The sequence below is a fragment of the Castor canadensis genome, chromosome 7 (assembly GCF_047511655.1).
Source record: "Castor canadensis chromosome 7, mCasCan1.hap1v2, whole genome shotgun sequence".
Classification (NCBI taxonomy): Eukaryota; Metazoa; Chordata; class Mammalia; order Rodentia; family Castoridae; genus Castor; species Castor canadensis.
Genome location: NC_133392.1, coordinates 4,056,037 through 4,074,429, shown reverse-complemented (window position 1 = coordinate 4,074,429; position 18,393 = coordinate 4,056,037).

Sequence of the window (18,393 nt, the reverse complement as noted above, 5' to 3'; positions counted from 1 at the left end):
GTCCAACTCCAGCCATCCTTACTCCATAGGGAGCATTTGTCAGGAACGCTTGCAAATCTGCAGGGACACACCCTACTCAGAGGGTTCCTAGGTGTCAGCCTCCTGGGAGCAATGCAGGAGGACTGAAATAGGGCTTGGCCAGTGCCCTTCTGTCTGAGCACCCACCCAGGAATCCCTTCATCCTGAGGGAGCCCTGGGCCATCACCTCCGCTGTCCACCGGCAGCCCACACCCAGGTCTACATTTTCTCATCCTATATTTGCAAAGACCAGGTTGGCCCTTCAGAACAGACACGAACAACTCACCCATTTTTGTCTCCCTGTTCTCTCTGGGATCAAAGGCCCCACAGACACCCTGGAAAGGCACAGGAGGAGACACACATACGACAGACGGGAACACAAGTCTCATAATTAAAATATCCGATCCAGACAAGGCGTTTTGAAATATTCATTAAATCAAGTTTTATTTAACCTACACGGACCAATCAAAGGCAACCCACGCCGCCTCGTCGCCACTTGTCAGGAGAAGGAAATTGAACTCTTGATGGCGCAGAGTGATAGGTCAGCAGGCTGAGCGCGCTGCCTTCACCCACTTTCCGCACAAGCTCCACGCAAGAGGGCAACCGTCAATCCAGCTCCGGGGCGATCATTACAGGTCTGCAGTGAAGCAGAAAAACGCTGTAATAAACAGGTCCTGCTGCCTCCACTCGCTCCATTCATCCTCCCCTACAAGTGCTCGGCCCTTCTGGCCTTGCTGAGAGTTAAATCCCCGTCCAGCTGTTTGACCCTATTACGGGAACATGATAGGCGCCCCTGTCATTTGAAATGTCTGCAACAGTCGGATGCACCGAATCTATCTTCCCGACAGGTAAACCTATGGATAATTTATTTTTATGTGCTTTCAAAGGATGTTGACAACAGTCAGGATGTTGGTGTTCAGGGGATTCAGTGTGGCAGTGCCAGCGGTCGCTGTTAATGAGCACGAAGGGGCAGAGCCAGTGCAGCCTGGGCCCAGCACCACCGAAAGAGGTCCAGTTCCACCCTTGATTGTGACTTGGGATCAGAAAAGGCACTGCTGAATTCCATTCACCCATTGAAGATGTCCAACAGATGTGGACAGATGTGGCATGGGGGCAAGGATAGATGGCAGGAAGCCACCCTGCTCTTATTAGGACAGAAGGGCAACTCTTATGGCTGCATGAAGCTAGCAGGATTGGCTCAGTTAAAATATACACCTGACTTCGCATCTCCTACCTATATACTTACTCCTGGATTGTCAGGACACTACCTAAAATTTTTTGGGAGAAAGGTTAAAAGCCAGCAAGGGAGTTTTAAACTTTGTTGTTGCATACGTCACACAAAAAAAGCAACCAACACACACAAAAAATCACATCATTTGCAACTAGGTTCAAGGCAACCTTTGCAACCCTGGGGCCTGGCATGTGGAAGAGAATGACTTCTAAGTCGCCCTCTGGATTGCTGTTTGACCGTGTGCCTCCACAATGGGTGCCATTTAAGCCTAAAGAATGCAATCAATGTGTCAGTTAAATTGCTGCTCATCTGTCCAGATTAAGCATCCGACTATTACCTCAGATTTGTAGAAGTCTTAGATACTGGCACATTTCACTGGAGCCATTAGTAACACCTGGAATCATTCACATTAGTTTAAGATCTGGCACCATAAATTCCCAGTCATTAATGATTACTCTGACTCCTCAGGATAAATGGCTTAACGTTTTTGATAATGAAAATATACATTCTGCAGTAGTTCCTTCTGAAACCCACATTACCTTTGTAACGTACTTCATGGCTGATTGTAACGGACGGCACCATAACTCTCGCAAGGATTTTTACTGTGCTGTAAAGTACGGAAGGTCTGTTGTACTATTAAATTTTTAAAAAAATTAATGAGGTATTTATTTAGCTGTTTACATTGGGAAAACTAATGAAATACCTTCATTTGGCCTAATGGTCACGGAGGGTGGATTGAAGGCACTTCAATCCCAATTATTTCTGTCACTTTCCTGACTTTGAGCACCAACATGCAAGACACGCTTTCCACAAAAGCAGGGCGGGTAACAAACTTCTATTGGATGTTATCAAAAAATAACAGGAAAATATCATTGGGAGAGCCGAGTGTGTCAGCTTAGTTATAGCTGAGAGAAATTATTTAAATATCTCAAATAAATCTTCTCATTCCTAGCACATTCATCTCTTTTAAGTGCTCATTAAGGTGGGGTGTGACAGTCTTAGAAAATGAAACGCTAATTCTTTTTCTCTGAAGCCAAGTGTACCGCTCCCAAGGGCAGCTGTAGTTTAAGGAGATTATAGAACCAGGGCAGAGAGGGGCTCCTCTGCTGCTTCTGTTCCAAAAAGTGATGAGGGGGGGATTGTTTGATGCCACTGTTCTTCTTGCTTATACCGTGTGATCTATCAGATCTGAAGAAAGTGGATGTCGGTCTGTGGTGTTTGATAAATGGTCCTTGGAAAGAGGCCGTGCCGACCTTACCTCACCGTGGCTCTGGATAATTTGCAGTTGCTTGTCTTTGGCTGATTTAGACTAAGTTTTTCAAAGACAGAAACTGAAGGATGCCAGTGTAGAACTTCACACTCTCCTTTCCAATGGCAGCTTTTTCTTTTTAAGTAATAAAGAAATTGTGTCCAAAAACATATTCTAACATTAGTCTAAACTAAATTCTAATAAATGTGTGCATTTGAGTTGCACTGTGAAAGACATTCTTATCAACAGACCTCTCAGAGAGAGGCAGCCAGGATTCCCTTAAACAATAAAGGTTCATAAAACAGTGTTGTGAACTCTTTAATGAACTCGGAAATGGTTATTGGTTCATGTTAAGCCTAATTTGCTGAAATTCAACTTGAAATTTCACGTATGGTATCAGAGAGCAATGCATGGGAACCCAGAGGCAGGCTGGAGTCCCCTGCAGATAAGACCTTCTCTCTGTGTAAGAGCAGTGCAGCCCTTCTCCCTTCTGTCCCAGCCTCTGTGACCTTTTCCCAAGTCGGGCTCACCACTGCCTTGAGTGTCGTGAGATACTCTGTGGAGTGCAAGTGGGAAGTCCCAGCCATGTTTGGCGCCCTGGCAAAATACAAGGCACCCAGCCTATGTGTTCAATACAAAAAGGTATATAGAAGAAATGCAAACAGATTTTCAGCCACAGGGTTTACTTGGAGTGGAAGAAAGCCTGAAATTAACCTGCCATTCGAGAGAATTGAAAGAACAAAAGGGTAAGAGAAAAAGCAAAAAAGAAGGAAAGACCAGAACATTCTGCACATTATATCAGAAGGTAAAAAGATATTCAGAGCACCTGCAGGAGAAGTAAAAAGACACAAGAAAATGACAGGCAAGAAAGGTTTAATCCAAGATTCTAAAAACCACTAAAGCATCACATAGAAGGTAATTTGGATGAGGACTAAAATTTCGGACTCTGGTGGAAACTGTACAAATAAGGTCTTATTGAAACATTAAACCCACAACGTGCCAGGGCCACCAGTGGCCATGCAATAAATAATAATGGATAATGATGAGGATAGTCAAATTTAATTCCGTGTTCTGTGGGAAGTCCCCCAGGGCATTGTGAGGAACTCCTTATGAGTCCCTGCTCCAGCTCCTCTGTTCGATGAGGAATGGACACATTCACCTCCCTGGCAAGTTACATCTGCCCTGCTGGGTGCCCAGCATAAGGTGATGCCCAAGACCAGGACCATGCAGAGGCTCCTGTCTCCTCCATAGCCACTGGTGATGGAGGGCACAGCCAAGACTTCCCCAGGGTCTCTTGTGGAAGGGGGACGCTGAGCCAAGGGACAGGGCAGCAGGGACAGGTGGGAGCTGCCTCCACTCTAAGGGATAATTCCAGTGCTGGGCAGGGTGAATGCCTGCTCCAGGGTATGGGAGGAGGGCTATAAACTACAGACCCCAGCTCGTGCCCATTGGAAGGTAACACTCCCTAGGCCTCCAGAGGACAAGGAGCCAGGCCAGGTGGGACCACCCCAGGAGGATGTGGGGGCACAAAAGACAGCCGTAGTGAACCTGGACCTTCTGAGGCCAGCGTGGAGACAGCCATGTGTCTGCAAAGGAGGCGATGGAACTCAGGGAAAATGGGAGAGACAGGAAAGCTGAAGCAGTGGAAAATAAAGAAGCAAAGAAAACAGTGAGAACGAGGGGCAGGGAAACAATTTAAAAGCTGCTCTTTGTGCTCTTCCTGTTCAGAGGACAAGCAGGGAATCTGATTCTCCAGCTGACACTGAGGTATTTTTAAACAGCGCCAAAATGACTAATTAGAAAAGCAAGGGTTTTAATACAGAGTAGCTGCAAACATTCCAAACCCTGCATTTTCTCCGCTCCCAGATTGAGCTTATTTTAGTATACAATTTTCTTTAGAAGGCACATTTGAAAACATAATGAACAGCAGGCTCCACCTTACTCACTGGCTCATTGTTTCAAATGCACAAATATATGTATGCACACATGCATGCACACACACAATGCATGTATACAGACATATTGATGTGTGTGTGCACACCCATGCACAAGCATTAACATACATTTGTACATACATACGCACAGATATAGGTTTTTGCACATATGTAATGGTGTTTTGTGTATGCACCACGCACACAATTGCACAAATGATGCAGACATCATACCTTGTATTTTATCCTGGTACAATGTATACACACATATCCATGCATGCATGTGGGTATACATTTAGCAATATACAGAGCGATCTTTCCTCTAGCTGTTCCTTCCATGATCACCAGACAATATTAAGGAAGGAACAATTAGCATTTGAAGCTATATTAACCCAAATGAATAATGCTTTCAGCTGTAGTGATCTCTTTAGACAGCATGCCCTAGAATTTTTGGAAGGTGCAGAGAACTTGTAGAAATAATGATTATGAAGAAGGAAATGATGTGGGGGGATGGATTGGTTCAATTTCTACTAATAAGTGCTTCATAATAGCTCAAAAAAATCTCTGTCAGTCCTCTGCCTCTTTCAAAATGCAAATGGATGAGTCTCGCTGCAAAGCTTGCTGTGCACGATACACAGACAAGGGTAATATCTACTCTGTGTCATTCCAAATGATATGGAAACAACTGAAAGCGTCCTGGCTGTGGATAATTACGGGAGAATGACAGGTTGGTAATAAGTTCTCACTTAGGATCTCATGCCGGGAGGTGCAGGTTGGCTTGCACGCCAGGATCATGGAGTGGGAGTGCCATCCAAATGAGCAAGCAGGTCATGGAGAGGAATTTGGGAGCAACTTCCACACATGAAGATTTCAGACTCAAAACCCATCATTTTATTAACCTTGAAAACGAATCGGTGTCTCGGCAATGCAGAAGAACACAGCCCTTCCACAGCAGCAGGGATGGCAATTTTAGCTACTCTGCTCAGGCAACAAGATTGAAGACACCAAGAACACAAGGTAACCCAGTGCCCATGCAGGTAAAGGAATGCCTGATAAGTGATCTGCCCAGTGCCTTGCAGAGTCTCCTGTGCTCTTAGTGGAGACACAAACTCACAGAAATCCTGTGGGAGTCTAACAAGTTTATAGTAGACTCAGGTTTGAGACACGGCATTAGTGATGTGTATTATTAATTATCAAAGAATGAGGAGGAGGAATATTTTAAAATCGCAGATGGCTGCCTGGCTGTGCGAGAGCAGGTGTGTTAGCTGTCAGTCACTCCTGAGAAAGCAGGGCACTTGGACATCCGAAGAGAGCTCTCTCTTGGCAAGAATCACCCCATCCCTGGGGCAGCTCCAGCTACAGGGTCACGTGTTCTCCCATCACAGGATCTTCTGAGCCCTCTGGGCCAAGGTGACCCTCAACCACAGGCTTCAGGGATGCAGCATAGCCAACATAGAGCATGTGGGGTGTGCAGAGGGCAACCTCCAATCCTGAACACCTGCCTTCCAGGTGTGCCTGCCAAGTGGACACCTCGTGCTGCAACTGCTGTGTCTCCTCCAGGGCTTGCCTTGAGGGCCAGAGCACCTTCTTGGGGCATGAAGTGTGTCTCCCAATGGCTGTTTTCAGTCTGCTTTATGTTTTAAAAGGAAAATGCCATTTGTAACTACCCTCCCCTCACCTTTGCTATCAATAGAGCTGCATCCAGACATTTACATTTGGACTAGAAGGAAATAGACAAGACCAGGGTTTTGGGTATCTAGCCTGTGTGTCTTTAAGATAAGGGCATGATCTAAGAGCCTCTCCCAGGCAAGGCGCACAGATGTGTGTCCTTTTCTACTTTTCGGTTTTTTCTCTCAGTTATAGCTGTGATACTTACACATGCATCAGAATGATACGCTAACATGATTTTTGTGCTTTGTTCGGTGTCACTCTGCTAACTGCATCAACCTGAGTAACCTTGGGTTAAGTGGGCAGCACAATTATTCTCACTTTGCAAATAAGAAAATGGAGTCTCCAAGTGGTCTGGAGACACCCATGCCCTGGGTTTCAGATTCAGCAAGTCCAGGGCCAGGATTCACGCCCAGCCTTGACTGTGAAGACCTGGCTTCTCTCTGCGAGCACTGGGGTGGACCAGGGAGGGCCAGCCAGAGCAGAACATGAGGGGCTTCAGGGGTGATCAGACACCTGTGCCTCGCACACAGGTTACGTGTGTTCAGGGAGCACCAGTGCTTCTCTGCCATGTATGGGGCCAAAGTCCGACACATGGGGAGGGAGCATGGTGCCACAGCGATGACTTCCCACCCTGACAGTCCCCATCTACAGCCCCCTCCTCCTTCGCTCCTTAGGACAACATCTTGGTTGACAACCTCCATCTAGCTTTCAGCTTTCCTTGCCTCATCCTGCTAAGAACAACTAAGTAAATGACAAAGTGACCAAGGTCCCTGTGCCCTCGTGAGCTACTCAGGTGAGTTGGATGATCTGAATCTGAACTCTATCTTCCAGGTTATTCTGCAGAAGCCTGACTTAGAAGAAAAATCAAAAATCAAAGTCAAAAACCAGCATGGGCATTTCAGGCACAGAAGTCATTCGTTGCTACAGTGTTTACTTTGAATGGCTCCTCAATATACAAAGCAATGATTTCATTTTGTATGAAATAAAGTCTGAATGCAAAGGGTCAGTGTTTGGCTAGTTTTAAATTTTTCTTTAAAAAAAATAAAGATAACCAACCATCTAAGAGAAGATCCTTGGATATTTGACCTGGCTTCTCCAGTAATTATTCTAATTATTCTTCTATTATTTAGGCCAAGAGCCAAAGGTTCCCGAGTGCATTGAAAGTTAATAGCGGACGTGAAGTGAGAATGGGAGGGCAGGCCAGCATATGTTCATTAAAGTCTGCTTTCACTTACGGTTTTTGCATCAGGCAGGCTGCAGGCACCAATAATTTATCTTGAAGTCTATTTACTCGGTGCAACAGGGAAATAATAAATTGTCCTAATTTCCCTTCCTGGCCTCAGAAGTGGCTGCCTCTTGCCAGCCTTCCCAGCAATCCTACTGGGGTCTGTCTGTTCTCAGGTACTGCAGCAGAGGTGAGGCCCAGATTGCACTTGGAGGAGACATCTCCAGAGGTGCCTCATAGGGTCTAGAGGTGTGTGTGTGGTCATTAGGAAAGGTGTGAGCTTCAGGAGGGGGCCGCTGCTGGTGAGTGGGTTGGGAGGCTGAGACAGAACCTCTCCCAGTACCATTGGCTCCTATCAGCTACAATCCACACTTGAGCCCAGTCCTTTGGAAAGTCTTTCCAAGAAAAGTCTTACACCATTCTTAATGAATACCTGCTCCAATATATGAAGCCAGGTTCTAGGGTCAGGTGGATGAGATGCATCAGACACGTGGCAGAGCCCTGGAGGCAGAAATGAACCAAGACTTGCCTTGCCACTTTCTTGTATGTTCCAACTTCTTCAGGGTCTTGGTGAACCTAAAGCCCACAGCACCATGTTGAAGCCACTGTAAGGAATATCTTCTAGGAAATCCCACAGCACCATCCCCCTCTAGGTGATTTTCCAGAAGGTTCTGGGTAAAGGCAATGGTGTTTCTGGAGGGGACAAGGGAGTGACTGCTGAGCACTTCTGGAATGGAAAAGCCAGGGATTCCTCACCTGTCACCCAACAAGGCAAGAGAGACAGAAATGAGGAACAAGCAAGGCTTTCTAGGAATTGTGGAGAACAGAGGGTGGAGAAGGCAGGCCTTGGGCAATCACATCCAGGATCAGTACAGGAAAAGAGCACTTATGCCATTGGCCACCAGCCCAGGGGCTCCTGGAGCCCAGCCTTAACCATGCTACACAATTGATGGAATGCTTTCTGATTTCTCCTTGGATTTATGGGCTCTGTTGATCATTTCTACTGTACTGGTCTAGAAAGCCAGTGAGCCGGTCTAACAGGAAGAGCATGCCACTCTACTTGCCCCTGACAGCTCCACTTTCTTCCCAGCTTCAGACCCTGAGATTCACATTTACTCATTTTGAGCAATGTGTTGTGCAGACGACCTGTCTGCTCCAGCCCTGCCAGAATGTCTTCTTTAATCAGAATTCTGCGCCAAACAGCCCAGCTGATCAAGTGAAGTGGCCTTTCCACATACTATTGACGATCTGTCTCAAGCATTATCTCATAAGTTTCCCTTTATTTTCTCTCCCAACCTGGACTGTCCTCACTTTGAATCATAGATGCTGGATGCATAAGGATTTGATGCAACCTATGCACTTTATCCCTCCTGACGGGCTCTTTTTGCATTTTGCAAAAGCAACAGGAACATGTAAAAGTCGGGATGAAGATGATGTATGTAAATGACTCACCTGTTCCCTGAGTTTGGCTTCTATGGTCCATGGAGAAATGAGATGTTATTTCTCCAGGCAGTTGGCCTTGGAGATTAAACAGTTGGGAACAGATCCGTAGCAGAGAGAAGGAAAGATGGTCATTTCAGGCATGGTCAGTCCTGAATGAACCTTCACCAATATTGCCTATGAAAATAAAGTTAAACTTACTTGTGTGAAATAGGTATTTGTAATAGGCTAACATAAAGACCTCAGCAAATAGCTCTAGCCCCAGCCCCACCTACGAGTTGTGTTATTTAGTTTATCCACATACACTTTGGGGCTGGTGTTAGCACATGGTACACACTCAGTACATGTGTGTGAATGAATCAATGAACTGCAATTTTCTCTTGTAAAATGCAGAAGTTCCTGGCTGGTCTCTAAGGGTCCTGTGGGTTGGAACACCCAGGATTCCAATTTACAGAAAAGAGACAGAGGTCTGCAGCCAGTCTGGGTCAACAGGGAGACCATCCTGCATCCCAGAGAGTGGACCCACACCCACCCACTCAAGCACCTTGGTCAGGGTGGGACCAGAACAAGTGAGCCTCAGAAATAAACCAGAAGAAAGTCACACAGGAGTCAGGACAGGAAAACAAGTACCAGTGGCCTGAAAATTATCTGGGGCAGATGAAGTGGACAATCAGAAAGTTACATGTCCCAAATCTTGACAATTCCAAGTCACATTATTCACACTGCGAAGATTTCTTCAGTGAAAAAGGTGAATGATCTTACTCTTAGGACCAGTTTTATCTGTAATGAGTGCAGATTTGAAAATTCAAAAGAAGACTCAAGATCTGAAAAATTGAAATCAGTCACTGTGCGGGTTCACTAATTCAATCACACTTACTTCACTTGTATTTGTCCCATCAAAGGAATGCATAGAAATAGGAGCACATTCAGCCAGCAGTTTTGTGGCATCCCTTATGGAATTAGGGCCGAGAGGCCTGCAAAGGTGTTGATGTGTTTCTTTATTTGTATTCCACTTCCCTCCAAGAAAGAATTTGAGAAACTCAAATTCTCAGTGCCAGGGATGATGCTCAAAATGTGTGATATCAAAACACAGTGTGATGCAGTGAGAAAGTAGTGATAGAGGAAATCGTTAGGCTTTTCTGCTTGCACTCTTTGGGAAGAATGTACAAGAATTTTAACTCGTGATAAAGTTGAACAATGTTTTCATATAAATGTAACCATTCCATCGGGTGACAGAGGAGCACTGCTGATAAGTGGACCTTCTAGGGCTGCATACTAAGTTTCTATCCTCCAAGGATAGAATTTAAAATACACCTTACTGTAGTCTGTGCTAATCAGGTCGGGGTGTGTGGTATTGTCTGTAAGCATATTGAGGCAAAAGATTTTCTTTAAATCTCTCTGTTTTCCCATTTTTTGTATACTGTGCTAAATCTTAGGAGGAAAGGTCCAAGAGTTCTGAGGGCATCAGTAACTCCCCTGATAACTGTGAGTCAGATCTGGCCTTAGGTGGTAAGAGATCAGAGGCTGACCCCACCCCAGGGGCTCCTGCTGGTGCACAGCAGGACTGTAATAGTCTCTAGTCTATGGAGGCCCCATCTGCCTGGAACACAAGGAACACACCCTCCCTCTTTCTCCTAGTGCATGGGAGACTGGAAGCTCCCCCAGAGATCAGCAGGATCTTGTCACATGCCCAGTAATGAAGTGGTCATGTGGACATCTTCCCTAGAGACCCTGCATCCCCAGAAAGTCCATGGGAAGGAAGGAGTTCATGAGCAGTGTTTGTCCCTTGTCACATAGAGCCTTGCATCAGGAGTAGATGGTGGTCAAACTATAGAGCTGTATTCAGAGTTTCCCTCCAAGGCCATGCAGAGCTGTTGGAGAAATTTGAGTGTTTAGGGAGGACTAATAGATGAATACTGGGCTTCTTCCTGGTGTTCACGTGGGTTTTGCAGATCCCTTTTCTTCCCAGAGTTTGTCCCCAACTGAAAATGAAGGTCATTCCCCTAGCCTCATCCCAGTCACATTGTCACAGAGACCTCAGTCCCTTCTTCCAGGCATGCAACAAGCACACAGAGGTGGCTATTTCCAAGCCCCAGCCTGGTCCTGCACCCTGAGGATAACACTGCACCAGGGTGATGATGCCATGAATGGCACCAAGTTCATAGACATATCACAACAAGGGTAGGCAAGATGGGAGCATCTAACATGGAGCACAAATAACCACTCCAAGTGCTGTGCAGATTTGGAGAGCTCAGAATCCATTTTCATCTGTTTAATAATTATCCTCCTTGTGTATGTTGTCTGGAAGGTCTGAGTGATGACCTACCACTCCAGTGGAGGCGTGGGATCTTCCCCACACGTTATTCCAACCATCAGTCTATCTGCTTAGGCATTAAACTGGGCAATTACTGTTGCTGAGCAACCATAACTTTTGCATATGTGCCTCCTGTGGTTTTGTATGACAACCACAATGTTATGATAACAGGATTTTTTTCCAACCAAGATCCTTCTTTATATGTAAATTTATGCTACAGTTGTGTATTTAAAAATTAGTTTTTATGAGTAATGAGCCTCAGGTTTGGTTGGGCTTTTTTTTTTTTTCACTCCAGGTTTATAAAATCAAGTTCAAAAGATCTGAGATTACAAAGATGGTGTAAGACACAAGAAGGCAACAACTTCTAAGGAAAGAGTTTGCTCCTAGGGACACATGCAGGACAACACAGACATCTGACTCCTGAAAACAGAACAAGGATTGCTGTACCCAGGGGCACCTGAGCCACAGGTGGTCTGGGTCCTGCCTCAGTGCTGCTAGGGCCCTGGGAGAGTGAGACATTTGAGTCTCAAGTATAATAGAATATCTTCTGGCATAGAGATCTCAAAGACCCCCATCTTGCTCTCTGGGGATGCAGAGTCTCCGGGGAAGATGCCCAAATGACCCCTTCATTACTGGGCAGTAGGAAATGCTCCTTCTGTTCTCTGGGGGCTTCCAGTCCCCCATGCGCTAGAAGGAAGAAGGAGGGGTGTGTCTCTTGTGCTCCAGGCAGGCAGAGCGTCCTGATATTACCACAGTCCTGCTGTGCACCACAGGAGACTGGAGTGGGGTCAGTTCTAACCTCCTCCAACCCAAGGACAGATCTGGCTCTGGTGATAGCTGACAGTTACTGGCTCTCTTGGAAACCTTATTTCCCCACCTGCAAAATGGCACCCATTGTCATCAAACCACCTCGGCAAGATGGATGAGGAGCCCACCCATCTGTCACTTCCTGCATTCCTTCTGAGGAAGAGGACAGAAAACAGCATGGATTGCAAGTACTTGACAAGTGTTTCCACATTTAGGGGAAAGGCAAATCTTTCAAGTGAGAAGCAAATAGATAAAATGAAGATAGCATGCATGCTTATAGAAAACAGCACTTCTAAGCCCCACTGCATTATTTGGCTCCACTGTTTTTCTTTGCCTGCCATTTGATGGCACTGATAAGAGCAGCAAGAGAGCAAAGGGACGCACAACAACCAGGGAGGATTTGGTCAGAGAACCTCTCATGAATATTGATGAGCACATCGGTTTCACATTAGCGTTTGATGAAATGTTTCATGGGCCTGAAACCAGTTTTCCAGATTAAGAAAATCCTGCCCGTGCCCACACACACGAGTTATTTTCTCTTCAAACTTTGGTTTGTGATCCATAGACATGGACATAGAGCAGCTTTGAAAATTGGTCTTTTCTTTTTATCTTATTTCTCTCCCCCTTTGTTTCTGGTACCCTACTGACTTCAGAAGCAACCCAAGTGAAGGCAAATGGCAAGATTAGGACTCCCTGAAATTGAAGGATAGAAAGTATACCAGTCTGTCATGTTGGACTTTGTCATCTGCACCTAATTATCAAACTTCAGGATTGCCATTTGGAGGGAATTGTTCAAAAACATCTGCTCTTCAGAATCTAAGCATCGCTAAAATCTTCCTCCCCTCAAATTTCCAAGGCAAGTCTTAAAGGGAACACAAAAAAGCCAGGGAACCTCCCTCCCCTCAGTGGTGGAGGAGTGGGTGAGGTATTGGATCAATTATCATCGTCTGTGTCCTGCATGTTGTCACCAAATATTCCCAGCATCAGGGCTGACGGGGCCCAGCCTCACCCTTGACGTTCAGCCGTTGAAACCGATGGTGACAAATGCAAAATTCCAAAGAAAACCAAATCAAATTCTTCTGATTGGAAAGATGTGTGGGTGATCCACTGAAGCTTTCTCATTCTGAACAATGCAGATGCTGCTTAGAGACAGGCAATAAAACTGACACAGACAGAGAGGAACCCAGGCATCTGTGTAGGAGCTCAGTGAAGAGGATGACCAGGGGAGAGGATAGCATAGGTGATACAGGTAGAAAAAGCAGGGATGACTCAAAAGAGGTCTACAGGTTTCACGCTGGTCATGAATGTGGGTCTGAAACTGGCATCCTTTTCAGGGAAAAGAAAGTGAGTGCTCACTAACTAGATGCTGAAGGAATTCCCATGTCATCTGGGGGAACTTTTCCAAAGAAAGACAAGAACTGCCACCTGTCCCCTAGTCTGAGAACATAGGCCAACTCATCCTGAATCAGTAAGGTCCTACAAGAATTTCCCATAGCATGTGGCAAAATGAATCTTCACCCAAACAAAAGTAGGAAAATGTGCCCAAAAGACAAATGTGAAACTGAACCTCCAGTCATTCTTCGAGAGGCAAACTGCATGGGGCGGAAGCTCTTAGACACAAACACAATCTAGCACCAGAAGCATTAGACTGGTTTGGAGGAAGCAGACATGTTTCTGATAGGTTGAGGCTGGAGGCTGGAGAAGGGTGAAGACTCCTGAGATTATCCATAAAAATACTTTTGCCAAAACACTACTAAAGTGCAGAAAGTGCATGCCTAAGAAGCCCTTGCCATATGTGGCCAAGAAGAATGAAATGAATCTTGTTGGGTGCTGTGATTTCTTCTTTCCATTGACAATGGACCATCAGAGGGACACACACAGGAATCACTCTCAGTGTGTTCTTTAAGCTGTCAACATCTCAGTTAAATTTAGATTGACTTAGGTAAATGTGACTTGGTACATTCCAAAAGGACAGAACTCTGAGTGACACGGAAGCATTCTGTCCTGTTCTCTAAGGTGTTCTGAGTCGCAACTCTTAATTCCTTGGGCTGTGGAACAGTACAGAGAAGTGAATGTTCCACTGTTGGCCAATACTACCATGTTATGAAGTCCACATTGGAACTTACATGGTCTCTGCAGATTCAAGCTGAGCCACCCCATAAAGGAATCAGCACATTGGTGGGTCCTACAGCTCTTTGGATACAGCTGACCAGTCCAAGACTCAGCATGAGAGGTCCCTTCTTTGACCATATTCCTGCCAAGTGCTCAGCCAAGGAAAATTAACACACAGCTCTGTGCATGACCTCAGGAGGCTGAGTACCTGCTGTCATCAGGGAGGACCTCCAACAGTCTTTGCCAGCAGAGTCATGCACTCAAGTATTCTTCAAATGATATGGAAGAGTTTGACACGCGTTGTCTTCTATAAAGACAGACACCCTGTGGGGTGGGGTGAGCTTTTCTTCTGGCCCACCATAGATTTCCCTTTCCACTCAAGAAGGTGTTACTGAATGGTGGGAGGAATAGGAAACTCACACAGATCAGGCAGAGGGCCTTTCTGAAGGACAAGCTGTGTGAGCAGAGGTTACCTTCTCCTGATTTACTAACAGGGTCGACGATGTTAGACAATACATCTGGAAAAAGTTGATTTTTCCATCAAAATCCAATGCCTGTGACATGAATATTCTTCCTCAAGCATTTATCTTAAATAACTTGAACATAGCATTTTAGAGGGCTATTATCAAATGCTCAAAGTGGTTTATTTTTAAACTTTTTTGGCCAATATTTTCATCCCTTGCTGGTCATACACTTAAAAGCTTAAAATAGAATTTCGACTCCTACCAATTTTTTCCCATTTATGTTCCAGAAAATATTGATTAAAAAAACTGGAGTTTTAATGGACCTTGAAATTAACATGGCTTTTATTTCTTTGCTTTAACACCAGCAATATTGATGATGTCACTATGTCTCCCAGAAAAATCATTGGCCAATGACTAGTGCTGGAAGTTGAGGTACTGAAGGAAAATCCACCTTGCCATGCTTCTCCTAGAGTGAGCACTCCTGCCTGAAAAGAATTCAGGTGAGTGGTCAGGTCACATCAAACAGAAACTTTTCCATGCCAAGCTGGCATGGTTTTCTCAAAAAACAGCATTGCTCCTCAGCCTGGAGCTGGCATCTGAGCAGGACTTCTGCCTGTTGTAAATATGCCCTGCATATTCTGACATGCATCCAGACTTGTCACTCCCAATTCACAGTAGTTCTGTTAAGTACCTTATCAAACTTCACAAGCACTATTGCATGCCAAATGGGTTGCCCTTTCTGCATGGGGATGCACAACAAGCTGACACAAACTCCAGAGACAAACACGCAAATGAGTTGAGTGCCTGCTTTCCACGTGCTAGCTCTCTCAGCAGCATGCCCTTGCCTGTCCCCAGTGTCTCCTGCCCATGGAGCAGAAGCCACACAAATGGCATCTTCTGGGGGAAGAGAGCAGATGACTCAGGGTGTGAGTAGCTAGAGGTCACACACAATGCTTTTAAGGCGAATGGACTGGGAGAGGAGGGCAGCAGCTGATGGAGGTTGACAAGAGAGAGAAGGTCATAGTGGGAATGATCAGATGCCAGACCCAAGAAGGGAAAGCAAGATATCTATGGAAGACCCTGGAGGGGCATCCACGCTCCCAAGACAAAAATCCAACCCCCTTGCCAATCCAAAGTCTGTCATCAAAACCCCTGGGTCATCCCTGTTGCTCTAGCCTCACCAGTGCCCACTCCCACCATGTTAGGCTCCACCCTAGCTAGGTCCCAGTCCCTTGGGACACCATGCATGTTTTCTCTCTCTTCCAGATGCTGCAAACCACTGCCAACTCACACCTTCCTCAGCCACCTGTAGCTGCCATGCTAACTCTTATGTAGCCTTCAGGTCTCCACTTCAATGTCAACTTCTCCCTGACCACTCCCTTTCCTCACACCCCCAACCCTGTTCCTTCCCTCAAGTCTTGCGCACTGACCCCATCAGCATGCAGCCAGAGTTCCCTAGATGCTGTGTTACAGTTTGAACCCTGGAAAGGCCTGTCCCATGTCTACCCACACATAGAGAGAGCTTGTGTCTGAACTAACAAAGGGATAATTGGAGAAGACCTCACTGGAGAAAGGACACGTGGCTTAATGTCTCTAATCACGTTAACACATACAGGAAGAGCCATTACCAGGCAAGCCAAGTCACCCCAGGCCTAGTTGGAAGCATGGGTGAGCTGAGAACCTCCCACCTTCCTCCATTACCCACTCAAGGCCTTGGGCTTCTCCTGGCCTGCTAACTAGATCTCCTAACTAGAGGGACACTGATGTCAGGCCACCCTGCCTCATGCCTCCTATTAGACCACCACCAACACTGAGGACAATCCTACATCCATTACTTCTACTTTCAAAGACCCTGCAGGAAACTCCTGCCATTGAGCCCTCCAAGGCTGGGTCCTCACAGAATGTCTGCCAGACACGGAGCAGGGAAATCCCCCGTGCCTGAGGGAGGCTGCCCTGGGCAGCTGCAGATGAGGGCTGGTGCAATTGCCATGGGCTACAGTGACTTTGGACTTGATCTGGCAGACTGTGCTCACTGGTCAGTTCTGTTGGCTTCCAGGGAGAACCCCCACCCACACTCAAGGCTCACACTCCAGCAGGAAGAGAAGAAAGAACGGGGACCCAGGAGGAGGCAGCTTCCACAGATGACAGCTTTGTCTCCTACACAGACACGCTGGATGGATGATATGCAGGCCGGGGGACTCCTGCGGGAGTTGGGGGGATGCATCTTTTATTAACTACAGAGATGTGTAGTTGTGGGGTCCCCTTTTCAAGAGCAGCCCAAATCCAGGGAAATGATTCCCCAGAATGTAGCAATTTCAAGGACAATTGAATCCAGAATGCAGACACCACCCAGGTTGCTACCACCCTCTTGGATTGTGTAGCGGGGGAGGGGGAGCCAGCACCCCCATGGAGTGAGTTGCAGATTTCTCTATGTATCGTCCCTGGTGCCTGCCAACTCTGAGCCCAAACTGCCCAGTGAAGGACTGGCACAGGGCACAGGGAGCAACCCACCCTTTCTTGTCCATCCAGTAATCCCTGACCCCACCCACCAGGACAGGGTGTGAAGTGGCCCATGCGAGGCTGCCCTGGGCTGCAAAGGTACATTTATTTGTCAAATGGAGAATTGCTCCAAATTCATTAGTACATCTTGGGGTAAAAGAATGACCAGGCCAAGAAATGGTGGCCATTATTACTTCCATACAGCCAGTGTGGTCCTAATCCATGCATCATCCCAGGAAAAGTCATAGTCCTGCTTTATGGTAAGGAAGGGGTGTTCTGGGGTATCAGTCATGTGATCAGGGGCAAAGGTTGGCAGTCAGGAGCTCTGCCTGAATTCTCAGAACTGTGTTTATGGCCTCCTTTTCACATAAGTCATTGCATAGAGCTAAAGAGATACCACCTGCTCAGAGTGCAGGAGAGGAAGCTGTGCGCCACTCAGCATGTCTGTATTCACTAGGGCTTTGGGAGGTCATAATTGGAAGGCTTCATGCACTGTGGGCATTTCTGACTATGAGATAGAGTCACTCCCAGCACCTCCAGTGGGCTCCTGACTTGAGAGTTCTGTTGAACCCTTTCTCTCTGGTCCCCCAGCCCCTGCATTGACACCCTTCCTACCCCCCCCATGCCCCCACCCCACACACCAGCTTCATCATCTTCTATACCACATCCTTGGGAACCAATTCACTCTGGCCTTGGTTTCCCAAACTCAACAAAATAGGGTTCTGAGGCCCAAAGTCCAGCCAGCTCCTGGCTGTCAGCCCTTGTAGGGATGCAGTCCTGGCTAGTGGAGAGATGCCAGGATGGCAGAGGCCTCAGTCTTCAGAATCCTTGGGAAAAAGGCTTTCATCCATGCTGGGACAAACCCATAGGGAAGACCCCCATCCCTGGCTTTACCAGCCCTGGAGATTGCATTTCCCTATCCTCTGGGGTCTCAGGCCAGAGACTGGCCCTTGCGTCTTAGTGTCAGGTAGTGAGATGGGGCTGGGAATGGGGTGACCATGATACCTGAGGCCAAGGGACAGCAGGGAAAAGCAGCCTAGGGCCTACCTTCTCACTTAAAAGGCCCATGGGTGTCCTCTACCCTCAGATAGAGGGTGGAGGAGCTGCTGGTTTCGACTCTGGGATGTCCTTTGATAAGGAGACTTGGGAAATTCCACATGGAATCCTGTTGACTCAGGATATATAGCACTCAGCTATATATATTCCAAGTTTGGGAGTGTGAAGCATGGATGGCTGAATCCAGCTAGCCATTCTCCAATTTCCCCTCCCACCCAGCTCTTCATATCCACTGTTCAGAAGTTTCAAAGCAGCCTGTCTTTTCAGGGAGGGAAACCACATTTCCTTGCCCCAGTCAGTTCCAGCTGGTGGGTGAGGGGCCAGCGACGTTGCATGGAATGCTTCAGTCCCGTAGGAGAGGCTATAGCCACCATGC